Source organism: Onychomys torridus, chromosome 3 (assembly GCF_903995425.1).
Source record: "Onychomys torridus chromosome 3, mOncTor1.1, whole genome shotgun sequence".
Classification (NCBI taxonomy): Eukaryota; Metazoa; Chordata; class Mammalia; order Rodentia; family Cricetidae; genus Onychomys; species Onychomys torridus.
Window position 1 is genome coordinate 56,305,670 of NC_050445.1, and position 27,065 is coordinate 56,332,734.

General features: G+C 37.2%; 1 protein-coding gene and 1 pseudogene across 2 annotated transcripts in view; one reads left to right on the forward strand and one right to left on the reverse strand.

Annotated features, from left to right (window-relative positions):
• The window catches only part of Thsd7a (thrombospondin type 1 domain containing 7A), a 406,340-nt gene that overhangs the window by 28,351 nt on the left and 350,924 nt on the right, over window positions 1-27,065 (forward strand). The gene's annotated exons all lie outside the window — the stretch shown is intronic.
• LOC118579448 lies at window positions 5,782-21,358 on the reverse strand (annotated as a pseudogene).

Here is a 27,065-nt window from a genome sequence, read left to right on the forward strand (position 1 = left end):
TTTATTAGTAATTTGAAGGTGTATATACTAATTTTTCACATAAGAGTTGTGACTGGTTAAATTTTTAACCAAATCAATAATGTAGGTTATTATAATACAAAAGCCACAATATTTTAATAGGCAGTATGAATTATGATCCTTAGGGTAACACAACTTGCTAAACAGTCTTATTAATTGAAAATCTGGAGCCAGATGTTGGGGTGAAAGCTGAAAGATCAGAGAAGAACAAGCTACAGCTAACCTCACCTTGCCAACTCCTCAAGAACCATTTTGCCTTGTTTTGGCAAATTCAGTGGTCCTTTTCCTATGGGTCCTGTATGCCCAGTTTATACAACTTATTATCAGCAGTCCAGGCAAGAGCAGTTTCTTGCCCAAATGGCTATTTTTGCCAAGAATAAGATAAATTCCATATGGAGTGTTTTTGATGCCCATCTGCCTTTTTGAAGTAATCAGTGCTGCCAGGAACATGTCTCACTGTCCAGAAAGTCTAAGTTTTTAAAACATTTTAAATGCCATATTCTGTGGGTCTTTGAAGTGTTTGAAGATTAACTACCTAATTGAAATATATCTATGTATACCTAGAAAACATAAGTAACATGACTATAAGTTTGATTATTATGGATGACTGTATTTCTCAATTATATATTACAATTTCAAATGAGCTGTACCAACATAATACCTTAAACAAGAGTAGAAATATACATACAGTATAACAAAAATAACTTTAAATTTGTATCAATAAACTAAAATCCATAGCAATGTAAAACATTTTAAACAATTTGATGTTCTTTAAAAGTAGATGTAATAATCTACCCTTTTATCATATCATATCCATATCCTACATTTTTATATCATATCCCCCTTTCTTCTTTTAGAAAGAGATTGCATTTATCATCAACCCCTTTAAATAAAGATAAACATTCATAAACAATATTTTTGGAATTTGGGTATAACTTATAACACTAATTCCTGCTGTTGGGGGCACTGGCAATCTTAAGGGGATCCTGAAAAAATTAAGAATTAAGGTCAAGTCCTGACTGGAGTAGTCTGTGATGCTGTATTCTCTGAGCCAGTTAGTGCCTTGAAGCTGTTTTTGGATGTTTGGTCATCTGGGCCTCTCAGGGAGTCTTCCTTGATCCAATCATACTAGCCTGGAAGCAATCCACAGGTTCTCATCTTCTGTGGAAACAAAAGCAGAACCTCTTTTCCAAAGTAACATATCCGTAGACATAAACCTTGAAGTCCAGACACCTTTAATATATATAGGCTTACCTCAATAGCTTTTACAATCAAATGTCTTTTTGCAGTTTAAAATCCCAAAGACAACACAATCCAGATTCTCTGTGTAATATCCATCTTTCTGTGGCTTATTATTTATATTACTTTTACTTTCACTTTAAAGACTATATTTTAAAACTATCTATTTCTTTATCTAACTGTCTATCCTCTTTTTCCTCTTTCTTCCAAGCCTACATATATTTTTATGCACATTATAAACTGTTTTGGCTTTTATTTCATCTGAACTTGTTTTATTGTAAATCTATAATTCTTTTCTGACCAGGAGAGATTTTATACTGTTGAACTGCTTGGATAAGACCAACACAACAGCCTTGACTGCTGACTCTGCCCGCCTCAGCGTCCCAGCATGGTGGAAGTATGCCTACCACCAACTCCAGGAAGCAGTGTGTCTATGACTCTAAGAATCAGCGTGCTGAGCGGCTTGGAGATACTAATGTGTACCACAGTGGGGAATCTGCCATGCTGTTTAGTTCAAGCCCACATGCTGTGAATCCACCATAGCTTAGCTCAAGTTTGCAGGCCAGGGCATCTCTGTACCTTAGCCTCTCTATATCTTGGCCTGCATGAGACATGAAGGAGAAAACTATTTTTGGCTCCATTATTGTGTGTTTAGAGCCCTTTTAAAACTCTTTTAGGCCTTATGGAAATTCAAGAGCCCCGTGTTGGTAGGCCAGTTGTGGTCAGAAGATTTCCTGTGTATCTCATCTGGCCTACGGTCAGGACACATCTCTCACCCACAGTTCTGAAGCCTTTTATAAAATAATCACACAGAGGCTTAATATTATTTATAACTGCTCAGCCATTAGCTCAGACTTATTACTGACTGGTTTTTGCACTTAAATTAACCCATAATTCTTATCTATAGTCATGTGGCTTGGTACCTTTTCTCAGTTCTGCCTTATCATCTTGCCTCATCTGTGTCTGGCTGGCAATCCTGACTCTACTCTTCCTCTTCCCAGCATTCCTTTAGTCTGCTCACCCTGCCTATACTTCCTGCCCAGCTATTGGCCAATCAGCATTTTATTTAACTAGTGTACTAAAGCATTATCCCATAGCAGAGACTCTTCATTATTGGCTGGCAATTACACTCGGTGTTCAGCATCTTAGTGTAGCCCTGTTACAATGAGAATAAAAACATGAAACTACATGGGCAAAGAGTGTAATTAAGAATTACATTCAAATATATGCCAAAACAATTCATTCATAGCTCCCCTCCTATAAATTTTGAGATGAACATAAGAGTTGATCTGCGTTTGCATCTACATTACCAAACCTTTGTATATATTGATACTGTTTTACAAGTCATCATTATGGATGTAATTTCAATGTTTAAGAAAATTAAAAATTTGTTTTGGCAGAGTTCTATGATACAGTGTGAACATAATTAAGAGTAGTACATTTTATAATGATTGAACTTTATTTTAATATGATTGGCCTTATATAAAATTTGAAGTTGGTCATTTTCACTCAGTTACTTGCTGTCTCTTTAACTAGAACATTTTAACCCTATAGTTGTACTCCTTTGTCTTCCAAAATGTCATATTTTTCTAGGACCTGTTTCTTCTGGATTGTTTGACAGTGCTTGAGCTCAAACTCAGGCTTTTGTGTGGACTAGGTAAAAACGTTACCGTGGAGCTATATCCCCAGCCTTTCTAGGGCTCCTTACTCCATCATCTCATTGCACCGCTGTGGTTGTTTCAAAGATTTTTGGTCTCCATCCCTGTCAGGGAGCAGACTGGAAGTGAAACAGAAACCAGTAAAACAACAGTGCATTTGTTTTAAATGTAGGCTCATTTTGTGGAATAACACAATATGCTTGAATTATTAGCAAGCCCTTATTTCAGCCCTACCTTGTAAAGCATGTGCCCACAGACAGTATCCTATGTTACAGTGAATGAAGTCTACAGATCATGATAGTTGTTAAGTTTGTTTTCATCAGCCCATCCATGGAAAAATAATCTAAAACCATCTGTTATTTATATAATACCAATTTAATTGTGTGATTTCCTATGTATAGAATAGCATCAATTTTTTTTTTTTTTGAGAACCATAAATAGCTTACTAATGCTGGTGTGGGCAGAGCTCAGAGCTATTAGAATCTGCCTATGACTTTTAAATATACTTTTATATTCTCCATAAAACGACAAATATGTATATGTGTGTGGTTGATGTACATATTTGTTTGTATGTGTGCTTGTTTGTTTTTGCCAACTTGACACAAACTGAAGTTACCTGGGCAGAGGTACCCTCAACTGAAGAATTACTTCCATCATATTGACCTTCCTTGAACATGTCTGTGGGGCATTTTCTTGATCAATTGTTGAAGTAGGAAGACCCAGAACACTGTGGGATATGCTAACCCTGAGCATGTAGTCCTGGATTCTATAAGAAATGTAGCTGAGTAAGCCAATAAGAGCAAGTCAGTAGGCAGAATTCCTCCATGATCTCTCCTTCAGTTACTGAATCTAGGTTCCTGCTTTTACTTCCTGCCCTGGCTTCCCTCAGAGATAGACTGTAACCTGTGGGGGATAAATCATTTCCTCCCAAGTAGTGCTTATTAGAGATCGAAGAGAGATGCAAGCTAGGACAATGTATTCTTTTAAAAACTGAAGGTAGGGGTTGGGGATTTAGCCCAGTGGTAGAACGCTTGCCTAGCAAGCATAAGGCCCTGGGTTTGGTCCTCAGCTCTGGAAAAAATAAAAATAAAAAAAATAAATAAATAAAAATTGAAAGTAGCCGGGTGGTGGTGGCGCATGCCTTTAATCCCAGCACTTGGGAGGCATAGCCAGGCTGATATCTGTGAGTTCAAGTCCAGCCTGGGCTACCAAGTGAGTTCCAGGAAAGGCGCAAAGCTACACAGAGAAACCCTGTCTTGAAAAACAAAAAAAAAGAAAGAAAAATTGAAAGTATAATTTTCGTCATAATGCTGTAATTATTTGAAATGAGAAGACAGTTTCCTAATGTTATAAGGCCTATATTTTTGCAAAACCAGTTAGCATTTATAAACCAAAAGCCCTAAAGCATTCTATCAAAATGTAATCCGTCTGAAAATCAGCTTACCTTGAATCCTCTAACTTGAAGTTATAAAAGTATTCAATATATGTCATATGTATTACTATTTGTTTAACTGACTGAACGCTCCAAAATCCAATGATAATGTTTATTAGATATATTATTTATTCAATTGTCCTTAATGTTTATAAAAATGAAATCCTGTTCCATTTGTCTCTCTACATATAGATTAATTGGGGAAAAAAAAAGAAAGAAAACTCTAGGTTCGCAATGCTCTGATAAATAAAATTTCGAAAATCTATTTCAAAGAAGCTGAAATGGCACATGCGCTCATCCAAAGGAAGAGAGCCAGGATTGCCACTGAAAAATGTTGTTCCAGCCAAAAGACACAGGTTTCAAGTGATTTTGTGGGGATGAGCCTCTCATTATTGATTCTTAAGTCTTAGGCGATGGTATTAAAGCATACTAGAAAATTAAGCTAGCTTAAATACCGATGCAGACCCCTCAGCGATGCTGCTGTCTCAATCATGCTGTGGATTAGTAAGTGATTGACCTGAATTAAATCCTGTATCATGTTGCCTGATAAAAATAGAAGGTTGAGCAGTGGGAGGAGTGGATGTATATTAAGGAAATGCACTCTCCTTTATAGCTGGTTTAAAGGACAATGCTAATTGAGCATTAATTCCTAAGCAGAGGCTTGATATGGATTTGAGTGTAGGCCAGGGGATTGCTATTCAGTTTGATAAACCAAAAATTTCTCAATTAAATTATGCAAACCTATCAATTACTGTGTAAGCACTGAAGCACTACTAACTTTTCTGCTTCTATGAGAAGCCACACTTACACAACTCTGTAGTGCACCATTATATTTCTATTGTCAAAACTGAGGTAGGCAGTTTTATCCATCTGCATTAACTTCACAGACAACTTATCTTCTGACCTTTGTGTTTACAGATTTAATAGAAATAAAATGTACTTAAACACAATGGAGTCAATGAAAATAAGATTGTATTTACCTAGAAACTTCTTTTTGTTCAATTTTCTTCTTTTACCTTGTTATTTCAAATCTGTTGTTGATGTAAAACATGCTATCTCTTCCTTGGTCCTGAGATACCCTAAACCTTAAGTTATGTTAAGATGGGTAATCTGATCACCTCATGGGAAGCAAATGTTCACATGTTCTTCATTTTATTTCTCCTGCTTGCTTGTTCTTTTAAAAATTAATATAAAAAATCCATGATGAGACTGATGCAAACACTAGTATTAGACATTGGAGGCAATGGTCTTAAGATTAATTAAAGACTTCAAAGACTAGATAAAATTGTCTATGACATTTTTTCTTAACCTGGAAAGTGTAGTCTAGCATTTCCACATGACTTTTGAATACACAATTATCTCATTTAATGACTCATAAAATTACTATTTTCACAGTTTTTCTTTGTTTATGTGCTTGGTTAAAGAAAAATGTGTTTATTGGGATGATTTCCACTCATTCTGAATCAGGTGCTTCCTCCTGAAGGAGCATCCTTCTGTGAGCCTGGCTTTTCTTCCTATGGGGCTGACAGAGGACAGTGGAGCAGCCAACACAGAAGACTACTAGATGTGCATGGCTAAAGACCATGGGGATTTCATTGCATCCTGAGCACTTTACCTCCATAAAGTAGGAATTGGGCTCTGTACCAGATGCTTTTTCTTGGGAAGGGATGAAGGAGATCCTTTGCAAGAGGCACATTCTCTTCAGGAGGTCATCATCTCTGGAAAAAGCAACAGTTGTGACATTGGGGTTTCTCTGCATTTCAACACTAATACATTTCCTTTAAGTTTTGATTTTTATTTAGAAGTGATGATTGTACAATTTGCTACCATGACTTCCAGATTCCTTACTTTTTGTTTATTACTTTTTCATGTCTGTATTTTGTGTTTATTGAGATCTTTCTTTTTTGTTACCCAGATACATAAATATTTTTCAGGTTGACTTTCAATGCCCTGTATTTTTCAAATACAAACATATTCCTCCCTTTCTATTATCTCCTCCAATAGAATCTCATCTCATCTTTGCAGCAGATTCTCCCTTAAAATGTCCCTTTATGTATGCAGACTGCAATTCTTATATTCATTTGAAAATATTTTGGTGTTTTATTGTAACTTTCTCCTGTGTCCTGGGATAACTTACAAAACATGCAGCACAATCTCAATCCATAGGTTTCTTAGCTTGAAAATGTAATGCTACAGTCAATTTTGAGAATTAGAAAACTACAGCTCATATTTCTTAATATATTGTCTATAGAAGCCTCTCAACTCCAATGGAAAGTAGAATGATTCAGATAAAAAAAAAAAGAGGGACAAAAAAGTCCTAAACAATTTGTGTTGACCCCTTATAGAAAGCATGTGATGGCTATAATATATCAGACACTTTATTTAAAAGACTTATTAGTTTTGTTTGCCTTTGACTGTCCATCCATTTCTCTCTCAAAGACCACTTAATGCCTTTAATTCAAGTTACTTGTCCTTCATTTGATAGAGTTAGGACATTCATTCCATAGGCTGAACAAATGGCCTTCACTACAGTGATCAGATTACTGCTCGTGGAATGTGTATTTAAATCTACTGCATTTATGGTAGAGCTCTGATAAGATATGCCCACTCCAAGGCCTGCTTTAAAATATATTGGAGTAGAGTAAGTTGCTAATAAACGCATGGAAGGCAGAACTTGCAGTGAGGAATCAGACTGATAAAAACTCATGCCCCATGAACAGTGGTTTGCAGAAGCCATGGATGACTTTACACTAGAAAATGACATTCAGATTTAGCTTTAGGCCAGGGACATCAGCGATGGTTGAAGGGAAAACACTGAGGTCAAGGTGAAAAGCGTTTCCATTACTAGCAGAGTTAATTAAAACTCATGGCAATGTAATGCAGAATGGCCAAGAAACAGCAAAGCAATAACGATGGGAAAGCGATGTTCGGAGTAAACAGAAGACAAGGTAAAAGTAGAGACAGGAAGAACGAATTTCAAAAACTCAAAGAGGACCGCATTTATGATTGGCTATAACACACTCCAAAGGAGGGCTTTTAAAACAAAACATGGTTTGGTTTGGTTTTCTTGTTTGTTTGTTTATTTGTTTTTCACATTCAAGTGTTGAGAGCTGTGTTTGTGGGAAACCATTGTAAAGTTATAGAGAATATAACACCACTTAGTAAGAAAATAAAATAGGGTGAACTCTTTGGGATAACACCAAGAAACAACAAATAGAAGGCAGTCCAGAAAGTGAGGAAACACAGGTGGGGGACCAAGCATGAAGATCAGGAAAGTACACACCTTGCTCTCTACAGTCCGCTCCTTTCGTAACCTTTCTCTTGGGCTTTAAAATGTACATTTTTTCATGTGCTTGCAGTCTCTGCATGAAAATATAAGATTAAATAAAAGAGCTAGACTACAAGTCATACTTTCTTTTTCCTAAAGTAAATTCTTGAAGGGAAGATTACAGTGAATAGCAGGGCTGTTGATTTACCATGGAACTGTATTTAGACAACTCACCATGTAATGCACCTTACAGAAAACTGCAGTGACAGTTAATGCAATTTCAGGAAACTGAAACTTCTCACTAATCCCCACAGGGCATCGGGATCACATCTCTTCTTAATACTTAGACTCCATAAACTCCTCAGAAAAAGAGATAAGGTGATGAGGGGACAATAAGGTGCTTATCAGAAAGTCAGGAAAGTTTTTCAACATTTCAAAACTGTCTATGAGATAACAGATGCCAGTTGCCAGAAAATGTGGATGCTTAGTGAAAATCCAGAAAGACACTGCAAAGTGGGCTCCTAAACCATGTAGACTTTAAGATTTTAGGTGGTCTTCAGGTACATGGGTTGACTATTCTAGCCGGTCAAATAAATTCATGTTGTTAAAATTGTCACATTAGATCTCGGCAGAAATAAGTTTTTAATGTGACTTTTAGTTATACCTTATCTTGGGAAACCACAGCAGATGTTTTTTTGAGACTTGGCTTATAACATTTTCCATGATATATTTCATTGCTCCTTACATTTTAAACATGGATATTGAGAGGTGTGTTCTTCAAAAGTGAAGGCAGAGGAATAAAAGTAACTACCTGAGCAAAGGCGATATTTTGATCATACTTTCGTACAAAAATTAGAGAACCAAAAGATACTTATTTATAACTCTTTATCTTATAAAACTTGGAAAATATGGCATTGTACATATGTACACATCTGTATATCTATAGCTGAATCAGTTTCTGTAATAAAGTAATTTTGGAGCTAATGAGATGGGATGGCTCAGCATTAAGGCCCTTGTAACCAGGCTTAGGGACCTGAGTTCAATTGTTCAATTTCTGTGACCCACATGGTAGAGAAAACCAAGTCCCACAAATTATCCTCTAACCTCCACATGTACATGATGGCTTGCACATACAAATATTCACACACACACACACACACACACACACACACACACACACACACATATACAAAATAAAAACAAGATTTCAAAATATTGGGAAAAACTTATCCATACTGATGATAGGCATATCTATCAAGCTAATAGTTCTCAGCAAAACATTTAAGTAAAAAAGTCATAAAAAATTTAATTAAAAAATTTGAAATTTCTCTTGACAGAAAGATTCCTGCTGTTTTAAGATCTTATTTTATACAAGGTACTGCTGCTTGAAGTACTAAATAAAGCTTTAAATGACATAACATAAACATCTTCAAACTTTTAGCATGAAATCATTTTATGAAAGGTAAAGAACTGGTTGTATGCTTCAAACTAACACCAGTGTTCTGTATAATGTGCTCATTGTTCCTTCTGCATCAATTTTGCTATTCATAGGATATCAACTTACAACTCAATTCCCTTAAATAGAACTTTGTTTTACTTTTTCTATCTTGCTGGTTGTGTTGGCTAATTTCGTGTCAACGTGACACAGGGTAGAATCATCTGAAAGGAAGGAACCTTGATTTAAAAAAAATGCCTCCATAAGATCCAACTATAGGGCATTTTCTTAATTAGTGATTGGTGGGAGGGGATCCAGCCCATTGTGGGTGGTGTTAACCCTAGGCTGTTGGTCCAGGGTTCTATAAAGCAGGCTGAACAAGCCATGAGGGGGAAGCCAACATGGTCTCTGCGTTAGCTCCTGCCTCCAGATTCCCAGTAGTGGTTTGAGTTCTTGTGTTGGCTTCCCTCAGTGGACTATGACTGAAGATATATGTAAGACAAACTCTTTCCTCCCACATTGATTTTGGTCATAGTGTTTCACAGTGGTTTACTGAATACGCAATAAAACTCAGGACCATGGCATTTATTTCCTTAAAATTTCCATACAGTATAACAGTAGTTGGGTTGTTTAGTCTGATTTTCAACCACATTCAGTTATCTTTTTCATAAAACACTCAATACTTTTGGCTTAAACAGTGCATGCTCTAATTTTGCCTCTGATTTAGAAGTCAATAAAATTTTAATTTGTTCTTTTAACATCAGCAAATTCTTTCAGAACACATTTGTGTCTCCTTGCCTCCTATCCCTTTATCTTATAAAATTTACTTTCAAATAGATCTTGAAGGAAATTCAAAATGAAATGCCAAGGTGCTTTTTAAAAAAATAATTTATTGTATTTGATACTCTGTTACAACAAACACACATAAATATTTTTTCAGCAAATTATTATAACAGAAATCAGAGACATTGAAGTTCATAGTCTATATTCCCTGATAGCAGCAAGGAAAGTTTAGAGGCACATTGGAAGAGGTGATAGAAACGATTGAGCCTGTGTTTGCCATAGGAAACTCTACAGGAATTTCACATAGAGGGGAATGAGGTGAGCCTCCAAAGAAGAGATACTTTTTGATTCGGTTATAAAGCATGGTGACATTGATACTCAGCCAATGTGAAGTTCCAATTAAACAAGATGAATAGATTCCTGACAGGTACTTCATCACATTAGTAAAGAATCCAGTACTATGCGTTTTAAAATTTGTTAGGAAGATAGATCATTTGTTTCATAATAGGGAGAAGCAAAATAAAAGACTAGTAAATATTTAAATACATTTACAGCATCATTTATATCAGATCAACGTATCTTTTATTTTTAAAGGCAAAAAACCCCCCAAAAAACGAAAAGCCAGAAATGGGTGATTTGCCTCCGTGAATCCGCCTGACTCCAGTGGCCTATTGCATGGTCTTTCCTCTTCTACTCTTGCCCTCTACATTACAGTCACTCATCAGGGTGTGCCCCACTTAGAGTTCTCCAAAGGCCTCCCTGTTCCCTGAGACGGAAAGCAATGTCCTACACGAAGGGTCGATTGCCCATCTTACCTAATTTCTTCTGTCTCTTCTCTGTGCTCAGCATGATGGCCTTTATGTGGTTCAGTGACACCACTTAAGTCTCTTGCACTCACTTCCCTGGGCTGGAGAGTGCATTCCTTCATCTCTCTGGGGGATTGAGGCTAGTTGGTAATTCAGGGCTCTGCTGCAGTATTACCTGCTCAGGGAGGCCTCCCATTTAATTGCCTCTTCACCCAGAATTATTTCCAATTATCTCCCTTGGTGTCGTATTCCTCATGGTACTTACTGCTATTTGAGAGCTATTTGTTTATGTTACTGTGCTTTTCTTGACAGATTTCTCTCCCTAGAATACAATAAAAATAACAGCTAACATTTATTCCCCACTTGTTTTCTGGTACTTATTTTGTATTTATTCAGTCATCACTATGAGCATGTATGAATTGATTTAGCTTAATCTGGAAGAGCATCAAATGTTTATTTATACTATTGTCTCATACACACACACACACACACACACATACACACACACACACACACACACCACAAATATAATGAAATGTGATCAACAAGAGATTAAAAATTGCCTCCACATGAGTGACAAAGCAGCCTGATCCTTGAGCTTCTGAGTTTACAGTTCTACATCATGCTTTAAGTCTCCACTGAATGACTTCCTTGGAAATGTATAAGAAGATCATGCCTCACTGTGCGTACTCTAATAATTGTTAATATTTTAAAAACTATCCTAGGATCGGAATAGCAGGCAAAGGTATAAGCAGCTTGGGTAGCAGCTGAAGGGAAGGGATTTTGCTGGCAATAAATAAAACCAAATGGCTCTCAGATAAAAAATGGGGCATGTGCAGAAAATGTTGAATACTTTATAAATATAAATCTGGATAGGCCAGACTATAAAGATGATATTCCAGAGATTAGGCAGTGAGGATTGAATCAATGTACTTCAGTGGGAAGGTAACAATATGAAAATTATGCTTTAAAGAAAAAAATGTAGCAGATTACAGGGGAGAGATCATGGTCTGTAAATGTTTGCTTTGATCCCTAGAACTCACACTAAAAATTAAATAAGCAAACAAACAAGCATTGCACACTTGTAATATCAGTGCTAGGGATATAAATAAAAATGGATCCTTGGGGCTCCCTGGGCAGGCAGGCTAGCCTACTTCAAGAGTTCCTAGACCTTCAGAGACCTTATCTCAGAAAAATTGGGTGATGCCTGAAAAAAACGCAGGAGGTTTTCTTCTGCCCTCCAGATGGAGGAAACACACACACACACACACACACACACACACACACACACACACACACTGTGGAAAGAAGGATGAATATATGAGAAGAAATGTGGAAATCCATCCAGAAGTATCACTCATACAAAAAATAAGCAAGAGACATCCCTGTCATAGAGAACATGTATTCATAGGAATATCTGGTTTATTCAACTGTAGATGAATTGCTAAATGATCTTGTTAAATTAAAAACCCAGAGCCAGATATAAGGGTTAAAACTTGAGAGATCAGAGTAATAGGAAAAGCCACAAGCTAACCTCATCTCACTGACACCTCAACTTCCAAAGAGATACTTCCTGTATACCCATGCCTATATGCCTTTCTGTTCTGCTATCTCATTTGCTCTCCTGTCCAGCTATATCACTTCCTCTTCCTGCCCATCTCTGTCACTTCCTGTCTGTCTACACAGACTGTCAGATTTCCATGTTAAACTAATGTTGGAATTTAAGGCATGAGCCACCATGCCTGGCTCTGTTTCCAGTGTGGCCTTGAACTCACAGAGGTCCAGACATATCTCTGTCTCCCAAATGATAGGATTAAAGGCGTGTGTTATCACTGCCTGACTTCTATGTTTAATATAGTAGTTGACTTTTCCCTCTGATCCTCAGATAAATTTTATTGGGGGACACAGATAAAATATCACCACATTCAACCCAAAGATTATTCTAAAGATGCACAATTGTAGGATGTAGATGCCCACCAGAAGGAAATAGAAAACCAAATTTGCAAGCAAACTATATAGGTTTGGTGGTAAGTTTGATTTTGTATTTACAATTTCGCAGCAATTTAGAATACTCAGTTGCAATTCCAGAAGGCACTGATACATGAAGCCAGTGTTTGTGAGGGGTCATGGTTAAGTCTGATTTGCTATGTAATCAACTCTCAAACTACCTTCCAGAGTTGCTGTCCCATTTTGCATTGTTATCGTCTATGAAGTATTTTTGTTGCATGCCTACACTAGCATTTGGTGTTGTCTTTAATTATTATTGGATGTCAGCAGATTTTTAATCATGGGGTACTGATATCTCATTGTTCTAATCTGAGTTTCCCTGTTAACATATGATATTGAGAAATGTTTTGCATGCTTATTTGTAAATCTGTGTGTTTGTTTAGTGAGGTATCATTTACATATTTGTGCCCATTTTAACATTAGATTGTTTCTTCATTGAGTTTTAAGAGGTTTTATATAGTCTGGGTGTACTGGTTAGTTTCTGTCAACTTGACACAAACTAGAGTCACAGGAGAGGAACAAAATTGAAGAAATGCCTGTGTCCGATTGCCCTATGGGTAGTTTGTGTGGAGCAGTTTATAGATTGATGATTGGTATGGCCAAGTACAACCTGCTGTGCTGCTACCACTCCTGAGTGGGTGGTCTTGGGTTATACAAGAAAGTAAGCTGAGGATGCAGTAAACAGCTTTCCTTCACTGTTCTTTGTCCTGCTTGAGTTCTTGCTGACTTCCCTTAAGGACTGACTGTAACTGGGATGTGTAAGGCAAACAAACCCTTTCTTGCTCAAGTTTGGTCATCATGATTATCACAGAAAAGAAAGCAAACTAGAACAGCAGGTAACAATTAGTCATATACTTGGAGAATATTTTACTCTAGGCTGACTTCACATCATCTTGATAGCTAGCACAAAGGAGAGAAACTTATTTTCATGAAGTCAGGTTTGTCAGTTGCTTCTTTCACAGATTTTATCTTTAATGTTGTATCTTAAAAGTGAGTTTTATGCCCAAAGTTATTTAGAATTTCTTCTGTTATTATGTAGATCTTTTGTATTTTACATTTTTACTTAATTTAAAATATTCACTTCTATTTCTGTTTTCCTGTGTAGATATCCACTTTTCTCAGAAGCATTTGCTCAAAAGATGGTCTTTTCTTTCTTGAATTTCTTGCTTTAATTTTAAACATAGGCATTATACAGCTCTAACATGAAGTTGACAGTGTTGGATCCAGGAACACAGATCATTGTCTCTTATCAGTTTCTTAAATTATCCCAGGAAATGAAGAGCTTTAATTTTCTAAACTTGAGGTGTGTGGTGGTTTGAATGAGAATTGCCTCCAGAGACATGTATTTGAATGCTTCCCACCCCCATCCACAGTTGGTGGAACTGTCTGGGAAGGATTAAGAATTCTGGCCTTGTTGGAGGAGGTGTGTCATTGGGACTGGGCTTTGAGGGTTAAAACCCATGTCATTCCCAGTGAGCCCCTCTCTTTCTGCCTAGTGATTGTGGATCAGAGGTAAGCTCTCAGCTAATGTTCCAACAACATGCCTACTCTCCTGCTGTCATTCATACTTCCTAACCTGACGCCCAGGGACTCTACTGCCCTCCAGAACCCTGAGCCCCAAATAAAATGCTTCCTTTTATAAGTTTCCTTGGTTACATGGTTTTGTACAGCAATAGAAAAATAACTAAGGCCAAGTGTTCATGACTAATACAAACCTAGTAGAAGCAGTAGAGCCCAGCACTGTATCTTTGGGTACTAATTTGTCTGAGGAACACTATCTCCTGACCACTACTTGCTGAGTGTGAATGACTGAGGAGAAGAGTGATACCATGCCTGCAATGGGTTATGTAATGTTTTAATGTCTGCCTTTTGAGTGTGGAGGAAGAGCGATCAAAGAAGGGACCCATTAATATCATACTAGTCTACAAGTGAGTTACTACTCTCAAACCACAGCAAATTCTGTCTGTTTCTTTGTTTTCAAAAGGTGGTTGCCGTTTTCTTAGCAAGATGTCTGAGGGAAAACCGACGGAGTTCTGAGGCAGCAAGATAGCCTTCTCAGCTTCCCCTTAGCTTCATCTTCACCCCAATTTTAGAGTCCCCTTTCTGCTTTTTTGGTAAGGTAAAACCACATCATAGGAGTTGCTGTATGACAAGCTTAGTAGCCATGTTTCTGGCAGAAAAAGTGAAAGAGGCAAGAGGACAAAGTTACCTCTCTAGCCAAGCTTCTCCTGTTTTATGAAGGAATTTCTCCCTCATGGTCTTTTAGCAGGGCTATATTGGCCACAGCCATGTAGCCCACCACTGAGATATCTGCTTTGCTTGCTTCTGTTAGGGAGGAAGGTAAGAGAGAAGGGGTTTCTGGTGAGTTCTGCCTGGTTGGGCCATTGTTTACCACTGTGTAGGGCTAGGAAAAGAATGAGTATGAGAAGTAAGACATTTGAGCACAGGATGAATAATCTATTACAGAAGGAACAATGGGAGATTCAAAAGAAAAGATGATAATTAGGCAAACAAATTATACTCTGGAAAGAGAAGGAAAAAAGGGGTTGGATTAATTATGCAGTTATTCCACAATGCCTATACCAGTTTAAAAGAAATTACTTTAAATTGAAATGGGAAATGAGATTCAAGGGGGAGTAAAAAATTGTCCTAAAGATTTAGTGAAAGATGAATTAAAGATTATAAATTAGCCAAGGAGCACATCTGAGTTTTAGAGACTTATTTTGTGCAGTGAACAATTAGTCTATTATTATTTCCACCAATGCTTGGTATGCCAATACTGACAGCATGTGAAGTTCAGCAGCAGTCAGGGTACACTCAGTCTTTGTGACTGTGAAAGTAGACATGATAAAAAGATAAGCTATATAAATGTGTTATGGTGTGGTTTTAATGGTTGATCATAGATACATTGAACGTGGAGGATATAAGGGTATGACAATTTACATAAAGCAGTAAGAGAATGAATATAGTGGAAGAATAGATAATAGTGAAGGTCAAATCCAGGGAAAGCAGATGAAATAGACTGTTTCAAACTTTGTGGGACATTACTTTATGGAATATTTCCCTTTCCAAGATATGAAATAAAATGTAGTCATCATCAAAATAGGAATGAAATCACAAAAAGGGAAGGAAATTTGCAGAAACCAAAGGACACATAACAATGTTAAGCAATTTGCTAATTGGAATACGTTATATGACTTATGTATTGGTGATGAATAAATGATTAAAACACATTTTTGATTTCTGATTTCCTCTATATTCTCCTAAAAGGCACAATGTTTTTTATAGGAAGAGGTAAATATTCTCCGTAAAAGTACATCTCTACTAGCTACTTTTCTGTAAACTGTAAGAGAGAACTCCATAGGAGTAATGGAGAGGTGTATTTTAGTGCACAGTTTCATCTTGAGGCACTAATGCAATACTACTAGCTCTTGACATGGCCATGAGAGGAGGAGGCTACTTGCTCGCATGTCCACACACAGGAAGCAGAACTCCTACCCTCAAATAGGGGCTGAGATATAATGAACACCTCCCTGTTCCTGCCAGCTAGGCTCTTGTCTACAAGTTTCCTTAGTTCCCCAAAACAGCATCATTAGAGGACCAAGTGTTCAACCCACCAGTCTCTGAAAGACATTACATTTTCAAACTATAACAACATGCAAGAAAGCAATAGTCTCTTAATACTTTTGGTCTCCTGCATTTATTATTTAATATGAAGTGTAGTGTAGCAGCTGATGCCAGTGCCTAGTCAGTGCCCATCTAGTTCTCTAGAGCATTGAATGCTAATCTCTGTATGTAGTCACCTTCTCTGAAAACTTGCATTGGCTCCTGAAGTGCTTAATCTGGATGCATCCTAGGCTACAAATGTTAGGAAATTAGTGTTGCTTGGAGCAGAACTCAAAGAACAGCTAAGGAAGATTAGTGTGGAATATTTCAGCTCTCCTGATCCTCACTGGAATTGTTGTCAGCTGGAGCTGTCTTCTACATTCTTGTTTTCTCAAAGGAAAGAATTCAGCTGAGAGACACAGAAAGTTTATGCAAAAGTTTATTTGGCAAAGCAGAAGTTAATAGATAGATAGATAGATAGATAGATAGATAGATAGATAGATGATGGATGGATGGATAGATGGATGGTGAGATAGACAGACAGACAGACAGATAGACAGAAGACTGGAGCAGGCTGACCTGAATAGGGTAGCAGTCCATCAGATTCTGAGTTGCAGATACTTAAAGAAAAACTATTTTTTGACTGAGAGACATTGAAGCCTTCTGTGATAATCCCCTCCCCATCCTCCACCTCCCCTCAAAAAGGGAAAAGAAACTATCCATACAAGAACCTGGAAGAGAGTCCTTTAAAACTGGATAAAGATGTTGAAGTATAACTCTTCACAGTTGATGGCTTCTAGTAGGGGGTGGAGGGGTGGGGTTGGAGAAGACTCAGTTTCCTTTAAGGGGCTGGCCATTGGGAGTTTGATCATGCTTCAATGAGTACATGGACAGCACTTTTTTTTCTTTCTTTTTTTTTTGTTTTGTTTTGTTTTGTTTTGTTTTGTTTTTGAGACAAGGTTTCTCTGTGTAACAACCTTGGCTGTCTTGGAATCCTGGAACTCGCTTTGTAGACCAGGCTGGCCTTGAACCTACATATATCCACCTTTCTTCACCTCCTGAGTACTGGGACTTGAATATTTTTCTCTCTCTTTCTTTTCTTTTCTTTTTTCTTTTTCTTTTTCTTTGAGTGTGTGTGTGTGTCTGTGTGTGTGTGTGTGTGTGTGTGTGTGTGTGTGAGACAAGGGTGGGATGGTGTACTTAGAAAGAATAAGAAGTGAGTGTGATAGGGGTGCATTGTATGAACTTACCAAATAATGAATAAAATATTATGTTGGGGGTAAAAATAAAATGTCTTTTGTGACAAAATATAGAAGCCCCAAAGCCTCAGTAATCAAACTAAAGAATAGTTAGTGAAATTTTGTGCCAAAATAAATGTTAGTGTAAAAATCCATGACCAAGAAAATATCAGTCTTTTATATGAAGATTAGACCCCACATTTAAACCAAAAAGAAAACTATTTTTTTGACTTAAAAATTATTAATATAGGGCTGGGCAGTGGTGGCGTACGCCTTTAATCCCAGCACTTGGGAGGCAGAGGCAGGTGGATCTCTGTGAGTTTGAGGCCAGCCTGGTCTACAGAGTGAGCTCCAAGAAAGGTGCAAAGCTACACAGAGAAACCCTGTCTCAAAAACAAAACAACAACAACAAAAAATTAATATATAACTACATATTTTTTTCTCCCTTCCCTTTCCATCTTCCAGTATCTTCCTTGTCCCCTCACCACCTCATTCTCTCTCCAATTTCTGGCTTCCATTTCTATTTAAAGAAATTTTAATAGATAATATTTATGAGTGGGTGGTGTATTCCAAATCATGATGGGAGTGGAGTTCCCTCATAGAGTGTGACTTTCCATAGTCCTTGCTGTTTGCTTGTTTGAAATAGAATATGACTCTGTAGTCTAGGCTGGTCTGGGACTCATCACACACCCCCTTCCTCAGCTTCCAAAGGGCCGGGATTATAGGTGTGAGCCACCATATCCAGCCCCCAAAGGGGTTTCAAAACCATAATACAAATGATATAAAATGAGGCCAGGGCCTATTGAAGATGCAGGCTTCTTAATGTTCATGTGCGATGAGACAGTTGGGAAAGTTCCTGGAACATTAGCCTCTCATACAGTGCAAAGAACCAGGCTGTAGCTTTACACCTGTTTATCAAAGAGAATCCCAACAGCACTGCTACCTGTACAGAGGTGAGGGTCTCTTGGTTAACCACATAGCTAACTCTCACAGGCCTGTTCTCAGGGTGACTGAACTGTGCATTTGTACTGGCTTTAAATATTCCCCTAGTGGGAACAGACTAATTGTTTCCAGTCATGGATAAATTATGGAAGCATTATTGACTGTCTCCTTTTCTGTTTCTTAACCTTGTACCCTGCTTCCTCACCAGACAATGAAAGTAAGCTCACATTGTTGTATGAGTGTCTGTTTCTACAGGGCCCATACAAAACAAAATATCACAGTTTTTTGTTGTTGTTTTTGTTTTGTTTTCAAAATTCCAGTAAAATAGTTACCAATTAAGCAAATAAAATGGAAGAATATCATTCAGTATTCATTATATCAAAGAATTTCACAATACCTTATAATGTGGCAGAGAAATCCCTAATACTAGAAAAATCCATCCCCTTGATTTTCTGGAAACAATAGTTCCACAAAAAATATCTTTAATGCTTCTAAGTAGAACACTCACAAAGTTTCTTCAACTTACTCAAGACTTGGTTAATTTAATTGATGACCATTGTTTACTCAACTTTTGAAAATTTCAACAATAGGAAGCCCTTGGACTATTCACTTTAATCATTCTGATAACTTAATTCATTGACTTTCTTCTTCCTTAAATAAAATTTCAATTCATTCAGACACTGAATAGAAAGTGGAGAGAATGAATGAATGCTTACTCTCCCCCTCTCTCTACCCCCTCTGTGTGTGTGTATGTGTGTGTGTAAAAAAGAGAGTGTGTATATGTGTATGTGTAAGAAAGCATGTTTGTATGTATGTTTATAAAATATAAAACTTTCTTTGTATATTTTGCAATAAGGATTTTATCACTGACTCATATCTAAAGTTATTTTTCCTGATGATTTGCAACATGAACTGCCAGTTTGTGGCAATCTGTCAGACTTTTAGAACTATAGCAGATGGCATCAAACTGTTTAATCAGAAAAATCCAAACTGAAGGTTCTAGATTTTCTTTTCATTTCATTCCTAAAAATGAAACGGTTCAGAGCAGATGGGAATGTTGCTATTGTTGAAAAATGTTATTTTGAGTCAATAATTTAAAATACCTTGTATAATTATACCTATGGCAGTTTTCTCACCATGTGTGATTTGGTCTTCCACCCTGGCCTCATTTGTTAATTTCTATAAATAATTCTTAGCCTCACATCTTTTGGCAGTACCACCACCGGCACCTGGGGGTCTAATGCCTGGGATATTGCTGAGGACCCTACCACACACAGGAAAGATCCCTGAAATAAGAATTGTCTGATTCAAAATGCATATATTAGAGGCTAAGATGTCCTGGCATTTTAAATGTTAAAAGCACATGCTTTTCTTTTAATTTTAAACAATTGATAAAATATAGATACATTTTTGAAGGACATTTTTCCATTTGGAACTCATTAGAAACAATTTTTCACAAAGAGGAGTTGAATTGTTTTTATCAATATACAGCCAGATTCTAAATTACATTTTGTTTATTTTTGCACATTGAAAACAGATGTTCAATGACCCTGCAAACAAGAGAAATGTGTTACTTGACAGATCCTTTTAATTACAGTTACACCTGGGTTTCCACAATATCTGTGACATTTGTGGAAAACACATGAGCCATTTAAGGCATAATGTAACTTAGTATTTTGTCGCATTGGACTTTTATTTTGAAGTAATGTTTTCTTTATCTCCCCTCCTAGTGAACAGCTTTATATGGCTTATGCTTTCAGTGAATCATTCTTATCACCTAAGTTTTGATTTTTTGTTCAGATATTTCATAACTCCTTCATTTTCTCTATAAATTAAAAGACTTGTTAGATTTTTCATCTAGCTCTAAACATTTTTGTAAAACTCATTTGGGGGCTGAGGGTTTAGTTCAGTGGTAGAGTGCTACCTGGATTCAATCCTAAGATAAAAAAAAAGGAAGAAAGAAAGAAAGAAAGAAAGAAAGAAAGAAAGAAAGAAAGAAAGAAAGAAAGAAAGAAAGAAAGAAAGAAAGAAAGAGAAAGAAAGAGAGAAAGAAAGAAAAGAAAAGAAACTGTAAAACTCATTTGGTTTAAATAATTAAACAACTATGGGATAGTTTCTGTGGTTCAGGAATTACTGGGTTAAATTATTTAGTCATTTAGGTTCATAGTAATTTATAAGATTACTTTCAAAGAATCAAATGTGCAAAAGTCATCTGAATGATTGATTAGACCAACAGAATTCATTTATAAGATGGCTCACTCAGATTCCCAGTATGTCATAGCTAACTACTGGCTAGAACCTGGTTATCACATGGACTTGCATATCAAGCATCCTAAAAGCATGACAACTACAAATGAAAGTGAAAATCGGAATATATTTTATGATTTAAAAACAAGTCACATATATAAATTACATAATATTCTCTTGATATGTAGGTCACTTTTATTCACTGTGAAAGGAAGTCATACAAAACCACATTTAAAGATTAAATAATGTCTGTGTTCTATAAACATATTTACCAACTCCTAATATGAAGGTGCTAGAAGGTGTGGCCATTGGGAGGTAAATAGTTAATTAGAGAAGGAAGGTGGTACCTCATGATTGGAATGAGGAACCTTAGAAGAATGTACAAGGCTTTTCACTTTCTCTCTGCTTGAGGCCATTAAGGATGCAGTGGGAAACTGTGATTTTTTTTTTTTTAATGTAAATGGCCCCTATAGGCTCATGTGTTTGAATGCATAGTCACCAAACAGTTGAACTATTTGATAGGATTAGAAGGATTAGGTAGTGTGGCCTTGTTGAAAAAAAGTGTGTCATAGAGGACAGGCTTTGAGGTTTCAGAAGGTTCCAGACCTGGTCTTTTTCTCTTGCTTTCTGCTGCCTGGGGATCAGGATATCGAACTCTCAGCTCTTTTTCCATCACCATGTCTGCTTTTGGTGCCGCCATGCTCCCCATGATAATATTGGGCTAATCTCTGAAACTGTAAGCAAGCCTCCCATTGAATGCTTTCTTTTGTAGGAGTTACTTTGGTCATGGTGTTCCTTTATAACAATGACTAAGGCAGGAATTGATTCCAGGAGTCAGACATTGCTGTGGAAGGCCTGACCAACCATTAAACAGGGCTTAATAAGCTACCCTACTAGGGGCATGGAAGATAGCTCTGAGGGCAATTTGAACTATGTGAGTCCATTTCAAGAAGCTTCTAGGGCAGGGGAATATTAGTAAGTGGCCTTGAGACCATTCTTGTGACATTTTGGCAAAGAATGTGCCTGTTTTTTGCTCTTGTCCTAAAAAATTTGCCTGAGGCTAAACTGAAGACTTCAGTTAATGGTATTAGAAGAGGAGATTTCAAGAAACCCTAGCATTGACTGTGTCATGTGGTTACCAGTGTATATCAATAATGAAAAGGATTAAGTTAAGCAAGGAAAAATATAAAATGTTCAGTTTAGGGATAAAAGGAGCACCAGGAAATATGAGGTTGAAGCCAAGTACAATGCTCAAGGAGATAGTTTCCAAAAAAGCTCGAGGTTAAATGGAATAAAGGGCAACACCCCACCCAGCTAAGTTTATAATTTGTAAAAAGGAATTAAAGGAAAGCTTAACCACTGAAGGAAGCCATTAAAAACAGAAAACTGATGCAAATGAATTTGAATAAGGGGAGAAGGTTCCAGCTACACCAAGTAGTATAATTTGGAAGCTTTGGTTCTGGCTTTAGAATCAAGAATACAAGAAAGGGGTTATAAAAATCTTCCTCCATGGCTAAGGAAAGCTAGAGAGACAAGACATGTCAGGAGTGTCGCTGCATGGAGGATCAAAAGCCATTGTATGAAGCTGTGGAGCCTGGATTGTGTTGGAGATGCCAAGATATAGGAAATGGCCGAGCTATGGGATAAGTGCCAAGGAAAGCTGAAGTCTGGGTATGGAACTAATCCAAGAGAAGTGTGCTGTAGTCAACAAAGCTGACAGGAGTTGGAGTTCTGGAGAAAGCTTTAACATCAGACATGGAGGTGCAAAATTTGGAGCTTGACCTGCCAGGTTTTGGATTTGTTTTGGTTCAGTATTTCCTCACTCTGCTCCCTGTCTTCCCTTTTGTAATAGTAATGTACATTCTATGCCATTGTGTGTGGAAAGTGGGCGATCTGATCTTTGATTTTTCGTTTGTATAGGGGATTTTAGTTAAAAGATTGCCTTAAGTTTCAGAAGAGACTTTGAATTTTCAAGCAGTGTTGAGACTGAAAGAATATGATGACTTTTGAAGTTTACACGAGATGTATTTTTAAGGAATAGGCACAAGTCTACAGGGGCCAGAGAATGACATGGGGGATTCGAATGAGAATGGTCCATACATTTGAACGGTTGGTTGCCAGAGAGTAGAACTCTTCCATAGGACTGGAAGGGTTAGGAGGTGTGGCCTTTTTGGAGGAAGTTTAGGAGGTGGGCTTTGAAGTTTCAAAAGTCCATGCCGGGCTAGTTTCTCTCATTCTTTCTCTCTCCCTCTCCCCCTCTCTCTCCCTCTCCTTCCCCCTTCTCCCTCTCCCTCCCCCCTCTTTCTTTTTCTGTCCCTCTCTCCTGTCTGTGAATCAGGATGTTGAACTTTGAAAGTGCATTTTCCCAGACTTTAGAACTATACAAAATAAAAATACATGTTTATTGTGAAATCAAACTATGACAATTTGTTATAGAAATATAAACTAAGAGAGATAACAATGGTGATGGGTCTATCAATGGAGTCACCTGCTGTTTGTTATCAACACTTACACTCTGATGGAACTGATAAAGTATTTTATAATAACCAAAGGCTTTACTTTCTTTTTTATATATAGATTATGCTCATAAATTATTTAATTGTGTTTATGATAATTTTACAGCTCAGTAATTGATTCCTTAGAAGGGAAAGAGACTAGAAGTAGAGAAATCAATATGAAATTACAAAAATAAAGTTTTAAATATACTATAATAATATAATATAATGAAACTATAAAGTTAAAATTCAAATAATACTCAAAAGGACCAGGCATATAGAGCAGAAATAAGACCTTGCTGTGGGGAGAAAGATGGAGAGAGATACACAAATGAATAGATAAGCTTTGGATTAAAAATAACTGCAGATAATTCTGAATTTTTCTGTGTCTGCTTATAGAAAAAAAGTCCTTTAAAAAGATAGCAAAACACATGGAGACAAGTGGTGTTCAATAATGAATCTAGTTTTCATGCATATCATCATGATATATCATCAGACAAACAAGTTCAGAGAAGTAGCTAGGGATGAGTGGGAAACATAAAAGAAAAAAACACAGAACTTATTTTCAAATTAACTCGTGGAGACTATTAAGATGGATAGAGAATAGAAGGAGGTATATGAGGAAGAGTGAGGAAGAAACAGAGGAAAGGGAGAGAGGGAGATAGATGAGAGAGAGAGAGAGAGAGAGAGAGAGAGAGAGAGAGAGAGAGAGAGAGAGCGAGCGAGCTGAACCTGCATGGAAGTGGACATTTCTGATGTCCACTCATCTTAGCAGTAAGTTATAGAAATGATGGAGTAAGCACTGTTTCCCAATTGAAATAAACCAGGGCACTGAGAACAATACCTCTCTCTTTTTTGATCTTGACCATCAGGTTGATTTTTTGCAAATCCTTTTCACATTTGTTATGGATTTAACCTAAAAAATCTGTACAGTACTTGTACATGAAAAAGTCCATAGTGCTGAGAGAACCAACTCTGTGCATTAGGCAAGAACACTTCTACACACACACACACACACACACACACACACACACACACACACACTCACACACACTAACAAATGCAATAAAACTTAAAATATATATGTGATTAAACTAGAATATCAGGCAAATGTTCAATGTTTACAACATATAAGAAAAAGCTACAGTTCAGTTGAATAGAGGGAGGAAGGATTATATTAGCAAGGGGGGATCAAGATCATGATGGAGAAAACCTACAGAGACAGCTGACCCAAGCTTGAGGGAGCTCAGGGACCCTAGACTAACAGCTAGAGAGTCTGCATGGGACTGATCAAGACCCTCTGCATGTGGGTGACAGTTGTGTAGCTTGGTCTGTTTGTGGGGCCCTAGCAGTGGGACCAGGACTTGTCCCTGGCACATAAACTGGCTTTTTGGAACCTATTCCCTATGGTGGGATGCCTTGCCCAGCCTTGATGTAGTGGGGAGGAGCTTGGTCCTGCCTCAATTTGATATGCCATGCTTTGTTGAATCCCATGGGAGGCCTTGCCCTTTCTGAATGGAGAGAAGGAGAAATGGATGGGGGGGTGGATAGAAAGGGACGGGGCGGGGGAGGCAATGGGAGGAGAAGATAGAGGGAAACTGTGGTTGCTGTGTAAAATAAATTTAAAAGTTTAATAAATAAAAAGGGAAAAGCCACTGTGGGAGGATGGCACCAAGGACTGGGGTATTTCAGGGCTCCTGCATGCTGGATGATCAGTTAATCTGCTGATGAGCTACACTCCAGCCTTCAGTGCTACTCTGTTTGGAAAGTGGGCTAGGCCACAGTTTAGTGAGCCACCCCTTTGTCATCTTTTCCTAACCCCTCCACTGAGAAACCTCAGTATTTGTTATGAGAACATAAAAAGCTCATTGTAAAGAAGGCACACTTCAGTTGATGAGGGTGTTCTTGGGAAAGCCTTGTACATGCTGGAACTGCCTTTTCAGTATAGATTTCCAGACTCAGGTATTAAATTGTCTGCACAAAGGATCCTACGTGGTATCTAAACTTGTGGAATATGTTACGCATTAAACAATAATTTAAGACCAGTAGCTGAAATACTTCAGGAAAAGCATTTTTTTAATCAAGTCTATGTCTCCCTAGTGGGCTCTTAAAACTTTCTTTGAGTCACATCCCTAGATACTAACATATCTTGAAAATAACAGGAAACTGAACCTATAAAAAATTTCCTAGAATATGCTGTTGAAATCTCAACTGTATTTCTATGGTTCTTCATGTTAGTGCTTATGCCTGAATTAGACCATTAGTGTTAGGATGGAGAGATGGCTTGCCAGTTAAGCGTTCTTGTTGCTCTTGTAAAAGAACTGGATTCAGTTCCCGGAACCCATATGATGACCCACAGCTGACTTTAATTTCAGTTCCAGCGGCTCTGAACCCTCCTATCCTCTGACGGTGCAGAAACTTACAGGCAAGCAAACACCCATACTCATTAAAAGGAAAGAATAAAAATAATAAGAAGAACCCACTTGGTGAATTCTAAACTCCAAATTCTTTTGCTAAGCCTGTTAAAACTATACCTCCAAATCATTATTGTATCTAACACATGGAAAAGATTATTCATATAGGAAGGGGTACAATTAGAACAGGTCCATAGAGTAGTAAATTCGGGATTATAGTAGGAAAAATTATACTGGGTTAGCCAAGGCACAATTCCTTGACCATTTTTTAAATCCCTGGCAAATATTGATTTAATGTGGGGTTGTTAAAATTGACATCACTAAAGGTTTTATTATATCCATGACCTTTAAATGATAAGGAATGTGAGAATTAGACTACTATTTTAATATAAATAGTAAGCACTCAGAACACACAGACAAACAAGATGAAGGAGTCAAGGTTTTCTTTCCTTTATGGGTCCTCAACAAGGAGGTGAGGATCTGTTCACATGGGGAGAGTGAATCACAGCAAAATGTCCTTACTCATGGATTCTGGCTGAAATTGATCCATACGTACAAGTTCGTGTGTGTGTGTGTGTGTGTGTGTGTGTGTGTGTGTGTGTGTGTGTCAGGAGAGGGGAGGTTGTGATTTAATCTATGTATGGAGCACATCTTTGGTATACCATCGCAGCCGAATGAAATCTTTTTTTATGATAGTTTGTTCTCTTTCTTTGCTCTCATATTTTTCTGTCTGTGGTGGGATATAGGAGCGTAATCATTATTGAGTTTTGGTCTCCTCATACAAAATACTACACCAAATCTCTCAAAGCGATCATCACATGATTCCAAATGCTCCTCTGTCAGTATGACTAAGACTTTTTGTAAAAGAAATGAGCTTTTAAGAAATTGACCTGGCAAATTAGATTCCATTTTGCATTTCTTACATTACATTATCTCTGATAATTTTCTGTCATGCAAAATAAACACGACTTTCTCTTCTGTGTTAAAAACCATAAACTATATCTTGTAATGCTTTTTATAACAAATGAGATTATCCACAGGAGGAAGATGTGAGTGCACCAATATGCAGCCATTCCTTTGGGTTAAATCATAGAAAGTCTATAGTGGTGTGTGAAGCGCTGGTCATAAATTAAATGCCTTACATTTATTTGAACTGTAATGAGAGAGGGTTCCTAGCAATCTTACTTCATAATTCAAATTGCTACAGACTATTTTCACACTCTTCAGTATTAAGATTTTTGAGAGAAAGTTTTATTGCTGGTCAGAAAATATATTTAGCTCTCTTCAAATGCCTTCATGTTTCTTCGTTTCATAGTGTCTATACTTTCAAAGGGTTTTAAAAATTGCAAATTGTTCTTGAGAAACTATGATAAAAATCTATTTTGCAAAATGTAGCTGGGTGTCAAATGGGAAAGAGACAAACCAGATATAGTGTTTTACCCAGTGCAATATGTATTTAAAATAGATTTTGTATAAA